Genomic DNA, 10398 nt, shown 5'->3' on the forward strand with positions numbered 1-10398 from the left:
CAGAATATCCATGTCTACATAAAATACCATGACTTTAAAATGCTGTTTGACCTAAAGTAAGGGGGAAATGGAAAGGAGAAATGAGTTTATACGGCTACGAGTTTCTAAAAAAGAGTCTGGAGGCTGGCAGAAGGTTTGCCCTCATGCACAACTGAGCAGAGTCAGAGAGACAGATAAAGCAGATACAACCCCCAGATATTGGTTCCTTTGAGGGCTAAAGAGACCCATGGGAGTTATGGTCATGGCCGATGGGGTTAACTACCAGGGCAGATGGCCCCTCTTTGGAAATGGTGTTTATGTGTGATGAATCTGGACTCAGATGGGATCTCCCTTCATAAGACTTTCATGCTAATGTGCTGGAGGTGCAGTTAATGTTGGGGTTTAAGATATATTTAGGGGATTTGAATCTCTGGACTGACAATGTGATAGCCAGATCCTGAGCCTCAACAGACTCCAGCACCTACAATCTGATTTATTGGACTTACCACACTCAGCTAAGATGGAGTTGAAGAAGGACAACCACCACACCATGGAGCCTAGAGTGATTACAACTGAAAATGGGAGGATTGCATCCAGCATCCAGGTGGAATCTGAGCCTCCTCTTGACATAGAGGTGCAATGGACACAACCAATCCAATGTCCACATAGAAGAGGTGGCATTGGATTGGGAAAAGTGGACATAATGGACAAAGGGTATGGGGAAAGGCAGGAAGAGATGAGAGGTGGAGGCGTCTTCGGGACATGGAGCTGCCCTGGATGGTGCTTCAGAGGTAATCACCGGACATTGTAAATCCTCACAGGGCCCACTTGATGGAATAGAGGAGAGTATGGGCCATGATGTGAACCAATGTATATGAGGTGCAGAGGTGCCCAAAGATGTACTTACCAAATCCAATGGATGTGTCATGATGATGGGAACGAGTGTTGTTGGGGGGGGGGGAGAGGGGGGGTGGGGGGGTGGGGTTGAATGGGACCTCACATATATATTTTTAATGTAATATTATTACTAAGTCAATAAAAAATAAAAAAATTTAAAAAAAATTCAAATAAATGGTTTTATTAAGAACAACAGAAAAAAAATCTAATTAAAAAACTGAAGAGAGAAATAGACATATCTACAAAAATAATTGCAGACTTCAACACACCATATCATTAATTTATAATCGTTAGATGGAACAACTAGAGAGAAGATCAGTAAGGAAACAGAGAACTTGAATAATATAAGTTAGACCTAACAGATATATACAGAAGGATGCACCCAAATTCAGTGTTTTACACATTCTTCTCAAGTGCTCATGGATCTTTCTCCAGGATAGACCACAGGTTAGTTCACGATGCATGTCTCAATAAATATAAAAAGACTGAAACTATACAAAGCACCTTCTCAGATCATAATGGAATGAAACTGGAAAACAAAAATAGACAGGAAAGAGGTAAATCCGCAAATGTCTGGAGGCTGAACAATACACTCCTAAGAAGTCAGTGGGTCAAAGAAGAAATTGCAAGTGAAATAAGTAGATAAATTGAAAAGAATGAAAATGAGAACACAACTTACCAAAACTTACAAGGCACAATGAAGGCAGTCCTGAGAAGTAATTTTATAGCCCTAAATGCCTATATTAAAAAAGAAGAGAAAGCTAATATCAAATATCTACCTGAATTACTGGAGAAACTAGAAAAAGAACAGCAAACCACTCCCAAAGCAAGCAGAAAGTACAAGATAATAAAGATTAGAGCAGAAATAAAATAAAGAGCAAAACAAATAATGGAAAAAACAAAAACAAAAGTTGGTTCTTTGAAAAGATCCATAAAATTGACAAACTCCTAGCTAGACTAAGAAAGAAAAAAGAGAGAGGAAGCAAATAAATACAATCAGAAGTGAAAGGGGGGAAGTTACCACTGACCCCACAGAGATATGAAAGGTCACAAGAGAATATTGTGAGAAACTGCATGCAAACAAATTAGACAACTTAGATGAAATGGACAAATTCCTACATATGCACAACTTACACTGACACTACAGAAATATAAAAGCTTAACAAAGTAATCACATATAAAGAGGTTGACTCAGTCATCAAAAATCTCCCGCTGCCTCTGACAGACCTGGAGCAGTTGCTGTCTGCTGCTAAGGCTTCCACTACAGATGCAAGAAAAAGGTTTTCACGCTTTCTATGTGTCTGGTTGTGGCACCCAAGATTGAATGAGGGAATCCAGGAAATTCTAAAAACATAGGGAAGGGGAAATAATCTTTGTAACTCAGAAATGAAGTTAAAAACAGCAAATAGGAAAAAAAAATCTCCCCTGAAGAAAAGTCTAGGACCAGATGGCGTCACATGTGAATTCTACCAAGCATTTTGAAAAGAATTAACACCAATCTTGCAAACTCTTCCAAAAAACTGGAGAGGAGGGAAAATAACCCAACACGTTTTATGAAACCAACATCACCCAAATAGCAAAGCCAGATAAAGACACTACAAGAAATGAAAATTACAGACCAGTCTCTCTAATGAACACAAGTGCAAAAATTCTCAAGAAAATACTTGCAAAGAGAATCCAGCAGCATACCGAAAGACTTACATACCATGACCAAGTGGGATTTATTCCTGGTATGCAAGACCGGTTGAATATAAGAAAACCAATCAACGTAATACACCACATTAACAAATTGAAGGGGAAAAAAACACATGATCAGGAAGCAGATGTGGCTCAACTGATAGAGCATCTGCCTACGATATGGGAGGTCCAGGGTTCAATACCCAGGGAGGGCCTCCTGACCCGTGTGGTAAACTGGCCCACATGCAGTGCTGCCACATGCAAGGAGTGCCATGCCACACAGGGGTGCCCCCACATAGGGGTACCCCATGCACAAGCAGTGTGCCCCACAAGGAAAGCCACCCTATGCGAAAAAAGCACAGCCCTCACAGGAGTGGTGCCACACACACAGAGAGCTGATGCACCAAGATGATGCAACAACAACAACAAAAAAATAGACACAGTTTCCTGGTGCCACCAAGGGTGCAAGCAGACATAGAAGATACAGCGAGTGTACACAGAGAGCAGACAGTGGGAGTGGGAAAGGGGAGAGAAATAAATAAAATAAATCTTTAAAAAATTTTTTTAAAAATATGTGATCATCTCAATTGACGCAGAAAAGGCATTCAACAAAACCCAACATCATTTTCTGATAAAAACACTTAAAAAGATAGGAATAGAAGGAAAATTCCTCAATATGATAAAAGGTATATATGAAAAACCTACATCCAACATCGTACCCATTGGAGAAAGGTTGACAGCATTCCCTCTAAGGTCAGGAACAAGACAAGGATGCCCAGTGTCACCACTGTTATTCGATATTATACTACAAGTTCTAGCTAGAGCACTTAGATAAGAAAAAAAAAAAATTAAAAGCATCCAAATAGGAAAAGAGGGTATAAAACTCTCACTGTTTGCAGATGACATGATCCTGTACTTAGAAAATTCTGAGGTATCTAAGACAAAGCTATTTGAGCTAATAAATGAGATTGGGAAAGTAGTAGGATACAAGAGCAACATGCAAAAATCAGTAATTTTTTTGTACACTAGTACTGAGCAATCTGAGGAGAAAATCAGGGGGAAATTCCATTTACAATAGCAACAAATATCTAGGAATTAACTTAACCAAAGAAGTACAAGAAGTATGCAAAGAAGTATGCAAAGAAGTACCCCTATCTCACTCCCTGTACAAGAGTCAACTCAAGTATGCAAAGAAGTACAAAGAAGTATGCAAAAAACTACAAAACAATGCTAAAAAATTTTTTAAAAAAGACCCAAACAAATGGAAAGACACTTGTGTTCATAGACTGGAAGAATAAATATTGTGAAGATGTCAATCTTACCCAAAATGATTTATAGATCCAATGCAATACCAATCATAATTCCAATAGCCTATTTTACAGAATTAGAAAAGGCAATTACCAAATTCATTTGGAAGGGAAAGTGCACCCAAATAGCCAAAAGCATTCTAAAAGAGAAAAGCAGTGTGTGAGGAATTTCACTGTCTGACCTTGAAACTTCTTACAAAGCTACAGTGGTCAAAACAGCATGATACTAGCATAAACGAAGACACATCAATCAGTGAAATAGAACAGAGAATCCAGAAATAAACCCTCACCTATACAGCCAACTGGTTTTTGAGAAATCTATTAAGTCCATGTTGATGGGACAAAACTGTCTCTTCAACAAGTGGTCCTGGGACAACTGGATATCTATAACCAAAAGAATCAAAGAGGACACCTATCTCACTCCCTGTACAAGAGTCAACTCAAAATGGATCAAAGACCTAAATATAAAACCAAGACCATAAAACTACTAAAAGAAAATATAGGGAAACATCTTCAAGACCTTGTAGTAGGTGGTTTTTTTCTTGGACTTTACACCCAAAGCATGCCAACAATAGAAAAAATAGATAAATGGGACCTCCTCAAAATTAAAAACTTTTGCTCCTCTCAGGACTTTTGTCAAAAGGGCGAAAAGGCAGCCAACTCAATGGGAAAAAATATTTGGAAATGACATGTCCGATAAGTGTTTAATATCCAGGATACATAAAGAGATGTTACAATTCAACAATAAAAAGACAAATGACACAATTTAAAAATGGGCAAAAGACTTGAATAGACATTCATCCAAAGAAGAAATACAAATGGCAAAAAAACAACATGAAAAAATGCTCAACATCACTAATGATTAGAGAAATTCAAATCAAAACTACAGGATATCATTTCACACCTATCAGAATGGCCACTATTAAAAAGACAGAGAACTACAAGTAATGGAGAGGATGCAGAGAGAAAGGAACACTTACTCGCTATTGGTGGGAATGCAGAATGGAACAGCCACTGTGGAGGACTGTTTGGCAGTTCCTAAAGAAGCTGAATGTAGAATTGCCATGTAATACAACTACAGTACCACTACTGGGTATATACCCAGAAGAACTGAGAGTAGGGACACAGACATTTGCACACCAATGCGCATAGTGCATTAGTCATGACTGTCAAAAGTTGGAAACAACTCAGGTGTCCATCAACTGATTAATGGAAAAACAAACAACGGAATATTATGTAGCTGTAAGAAGAAATGAAGTCATAAAGCATATGACAACATGGATGAACCTGGAGGGCAATATGTCGAGAGGAGCAAGTCAGACATAAAAAGACAAATACTGTATGATTGCATTACTATGAACCAAATATATTATGTAACATATTGTAGGATTCAAAAAAAAATTTTTTTATATATCCAATAATTTTTTAAAAAGACATCATGCAGAGTATTTTCTTGGAAAATGACAAAATTAAACTAGAAATCAATAATAGAAAGATATATGGATAATCAACTTGGAGATTAAGTTACATACTTCTATTCATGAATGTGAAAAGCTGGAAACAACTCAGGTATCCATCAACTGACAAATGGATAAGCAAATTGTGGTGTATACACAAAGTGGAATATTATACAGCAGTAAGAAGACCTGAAGTTATGAAGCATATGATAACACAGATGAGCCTGGAGGACATTATGTTGAGTGAAGCAAGCCAGACACAAAAGGACAAGTACTGTATGATTGAGCTATTAATACTATGAACTAAATATATTTTGTAATCTCATGGAGTTAATAATTTGAATATGGGTCACTAGGAAATAGGATGAAATTAGAGAATGGAAAACTGAGGGTTAACTTGTGCAGAATTGATAAAATGATGTGTGTTAATGTATGGAAATTAATAGAAAAGGTGGAAGTCCAACATAATGTCTGTAACTAGCAGTACTATTATATGACTATGAAAGGGGTTTAAGGGGAAAGTCTAAGGATACAAATAGATTAGTGTATAGTACTAAAAGGAAAGATAAAAAAATGTAGCATAGAACTGTAGAGCATAGTAAAACAACATGTGAAATGTGAATACGGGTAAAACCACATATATAAGACCATTTTTCTTTGAAATTGAACAAATGTTAACACTACAAGATGTTAATATCAGACCAAAAAAAAATTATACTAAGTGAAAGAAACCAGACACAAAGTACTACATATTTTATTATTCCATTTATATAAAATGTAAATATAAATCAATTTATAAAGATAAAGTTAGATTAGTGGTTATGTAGGACTGGGAAAGCACTACTAAAGAGTGCAAAGTTTTTCTTTTTGGTATAATAAAATTATTCTAAAAATTTTTATAGTAATGTACAACATTGTGATTATACTAAAAGCCATTTATTATATACTTTGGATATATCATATGGTATATGAACATATCTCAATAAAACTGCTTAATAGATAAATAATTGTACAAAAATAGCCAGAAATAACTATGTACTACAGGGGAAGCATAGAGTGATAGAGGTGTGAAGAATTTTCTTCTTTGTTGTTTATTATTATTATCACTATTGAAATAATGAAAATGCTCTAATGATGACTGAGGTAATGAATGCACAACTATGTGATTAGCCCAAATACCATAGATTGTACACTTTGGATGAATAGTATGCTTTAGTAATATGTATCAATAAAACTGATTTGTTAAAAAAAAATACACTGAAAGCATACAACAGCAGATTTGAAGAGACAGAAGAAAGGATCATTGTGCTTGTAAACAGGGCCTCCAAAGTGAATACACAAAAAAACAGATAAAATGAAGAATGGAAAAAATTGAACAGGGTTGTAGGAAACTAAATGACAGCAAGAGACATGCAAACATATGTGTCATGGGTGTCCCAGAAGGAGAAGAGAAGAGAAAATGGGCAGAAGGAATATTTAAGGAACTAATGGTCAAAAATTTCCCAGTTCTATTGAAGGATATAGATATCAATGTATAAGTAGCACAACATACTCCCATTCAAATAAATCCGAAGAGAGAATTCTGAAAGCAGCAAGAGAAAAGTGATTCATCATATACAAGGAATGTTTGTGGGCTTGCTATTTTAAGCTTGCTACTTTGAGTTAGCAACCCACGAGGACCGGGCGGGCTTCCACGGCTCGGCGGTGAGCCCCTAGGCCAGCGCGTAGGCCTAGGTTCTCCAGGTGTGGGGGACGCGCGGTAAAAACCACGGAGACAGCCTGTGAGAGTGAGCTAGTCCACTTTATTGCGGAAATACACTTGATTATATAAGGTCGGGTCAAGGGAGGGGTAGGAACGGGGGCGGATGGACTACGGGGCAGTAGTGGATAGGCGGAGCTGTGCAGGAAGCTATGAGGTAGGCGGTGAAGGATAGCAACGGCTGGAAAAGGGAGATAACAAAGGCTAGGAGGAGGGGTGAAGGGAGGCAGCAACAATTGCTCCTTTTGTTTTATAAAAAAAAGGCGTGAGAGAGTAGGGGGATGGGCTGTGGAGGGTGAGAGAAAAAGGGGGTAGAATTGACTGGCGATGGGCAAATGACATATCATTTGGCCAGAATGTATGCATAGCCCTTAGGGTCGGTGCGTGCCGGTGCTAGACGAAATATCTAACATGATGTTGTGCACGCTTTTTTGGGGTGGATAGCGCTGTGGCTGGCTTAACCGCGAAGGACTCTCAGACGTATAGCAATAAAGGGGGGCAGAGGGTGCACCCAAGCCCTTTACGCCGAGGGAAACAAACCCATGCCGGCGGCTAAGGTCAGGGAGTTTCACAGCAAGCAGCTTCACAGGCGGGAAGTACGGTGGGAAGGGGGGCGAGGACAAGGGCGAGATTGAGGAGCGAGATCAGAGGTAGCAAGACAGTGGTAATGGATTTGAACAAACGAGGAAAATACACTGTCAGCGTGATCTTTGGCAAGGCGGATGATTCGTCGAATGGCCCAAGGACCAATGGTGAGACCTAGGATGATGAGCAGAACTGGGGTTATTAGCGGGAGGAGATAGGGGAGGAGGGGCTGCAGGAAGCCCCAGGAACCAGCAGTTTGGGCTCGTTCAAGTCGGCGTTGGTTGAGACCTTTTTCAAGTTCTTTTAAGCTGGAGTCTACTAAACCGGTATAGTTGGCATAGACACAGCATTCTTCTCCCAGAGCTGCACATAGGCCACCTTCTTTGAGGAGGAGGAGGTCAAGGCCTCGGCGGTTTTGCAGGACAACTTCTGAAAGGGAATTGAGGGAGTCTTTAAGATATTTGACTGCATCTCGGAGGTAGATGATATCAGAGTCTACTGCTTGTCTGAGGTTTTGGAGGGCGGAGGCTTGTGTGGCTAGGGCTGCAACACCAGTGGCAGCTCCAGCTGTAGCTAGGAGGGAAGTGACAGTGAGTACAGCAGTAATAGGTTCGCGTTTGTGGAGGTAAATAGCTTCTTGAGTGTGGTCAAAGGCTTCAAAGAAATGTAGAGGAGTGTGATAGATGACTCGAGGCATGAGGAGGATGAGAACACACGTTTCTTTGGTCTTGTTAAGTGTGGCAACAGATAAGCATGGGGTAAGTCCGGTGGAAGAGCAGAGCCATTGGGTGGTGTTTAGGGGAACTAAGTATTTGGCAGAGATGTTTGGGGAGGTATAGTTGGTACAGGCAGTAAGGCTAGGAGTGTGGGAAGAACGGGGGTGAATGCATAAACCTTTGGAAGAGATGTGCATAAAAGTGAGTGGGACATGAGTAGATTGATTCCAATTGCAGGAAGAGGGGGAATCGTCGGTGGAGGAAGTAAAGAGTGGTGAAGGGATAGCAAGTGGATCATAGAGGGGGAGGCTGGGTGAAAGACACAACCAGCAAGAGCGAGTGAGGTTGGGGTGGGAGGCGTTGAGAGAGGAATAGGAGGCATTTAGGAGTTTGAAGTAGGGACTAGAGGGGATGAGAGGATGTGGTTGTATACCTGAAGCGGGGGGGGGGGGGGAAGTGGGGCTTGTAGAAGGGACGACGGCGGCCGAGGTGGAAGAGATTTTGAGGGGGGTAGATGAGGACGGAAGAAGGTGAACAGTGGGTGAGGGAGGAGGGTTAAGGAGGTGATTGGGACCAATAGCAGAGGGTGGGGTGGAGACAACACGCTTTTGGATTTCAAACAAAGCGCCACGATCATAGTTGCTCATATACAACCGGAGTCCATAGAGGCGAGCGGCCAGCCATGTATCGTCGTTTGGGTTTTTTACTGTCAGCCAAATGAAGTCCCAACGGGAATTGTTGGCTACTTGGAAAGAGAGATACGGGTCTCTGTTGGGGGCGCCGGACCATCCATGGGCCATGGTCACACATCCCCAAGAGGGGCAGTAGAAGTGTGATGGGTCATGACAACCTCGAGCACTAGCAGGACAGATGTAAAAACCAGACACAGGGTTGAATTGAGGGCCAAGGAGACGGTTGTTTCGAGAAAGCAGGCATGCTGTATTCCCGCCTCGACAGGATGAGGAGGAGTGGTGGCCTACTTTCGCTTTTCTGATGTTGCTTACTTGGCATTCGGGATGGAAAGAAATTCCAGCAAGAGGGCAGACGTGTGTGAGAAAGGAGGGAGCGACACTAGTAACATTATAAGCGAGAATGCGCTTTTCTGGGAATGTCTGCAAGGTCCAGTTGAATGGCTGATGGGATGAGGAGCTTTGGGCAGAGGAGGCTAGAGACAACATGAGAATGAGGAGATGGATGAGGTAGGGAAGGGTAGGGGAACAGGAGGCGGGGGGTGTGAACAGAGCGGGCTTGTCGGAGGAGCTGGAGAACTTGGCGCTCGATGGGGTCATCATCTTCAAGGGAAAGACGGCTTAGGCGGCGGGCAAAGAAGCGTTGTCGACGTCATTCGCGGCGAGAAGGAGCTGGTGTGGTTCTCGCGGACGGTGGTGTTGGAGAGGTAGGCTCGAGTGAATTTGCTTGGGGGCGCATGGTGGTCATGGGAGGAGGGCGACGAGGGAGGTGAAAACGCCAATTAGAAGTAGAAAGGCGACAGCAAGGAGAAAGCGTTGGCAGAGGTTCCAATCTGCTGGGGCTGTAGCCGTGAGACAGACAGCTGAAAAGATTGTTAAAAAAATGAAGACTATAAAAAAGAAGTATAAAAGTGGGTGAGGGTGCGAGGGGAGTGGGAAGAGCATCTGCACTGAGAGTTCTTCTCTGATAAGTTGTAAGGCACGTTTCGGTGGAGGTTAGGCACTTGTCAGCAGCAGGTTGTAGAGGCGGCAATAAGGCTCTTCTTGTAGACTGTGCAGAGGTGAGTCCTTTTGGGGAATCTGTAAAGACAAAGAAAGGAGAAGAGAGCCCTCATAGGGGAGGGACAATCAGCAGAAGGAAACTCGGAGAGAGCACTTATCTAATATAAACATTTCAGGGAGGGGCTGGTTGGTGCTGGATTTGAGCGAATGGGGCGACATCTGGGCCTCCGCAGTCAATGTTGTCTCTTACGGAGGGCATAGTGTGTTCATCATTCGGTGGAACTTTGGGGTCGGTGGCAGGCCTGATGTAGCGCCCAGGAACCCAGAGTG

The 10398-nt window shown here is 41.6% G+C and overlaps 1 non-coding gene across 1 annotated transcript; it reads left to right on the forward strand.

Moving 5' to 3' along the window:
- Nucleotides 1-2088: 2088 nt before the first annotated feature.
- LOC111762478 (small nucleolar RNA SNORA31) lies at nucleotides 2089-2216 on the forward strand. The gene has a single exon (XR_002795581.1). It is a non-coding gene; the product is annotated as a small nucleolar RNA SNORA31 (small nucleolar RNA).
- The last annotated feature ends 8182 nt before the right edge of the window (nucleotides 2217-10398 follow it).

This window comes from Dasypus novemcinctus, chromosome 30 (assembly GCF_030445035.2).
Source record: "Dasypus novemcinctus isolate mDasNov1 chromosome 30, mDasNov1.1.hap2, whole genome shotgun sequence".
NCBI classification, from domain to species: domain Eukaryota; kingdom Metazoa; phylum Chordata; class Mammalia; order Cingulata; family Dasypodidae; genus Dasypus; species Dasypus novemcinctus.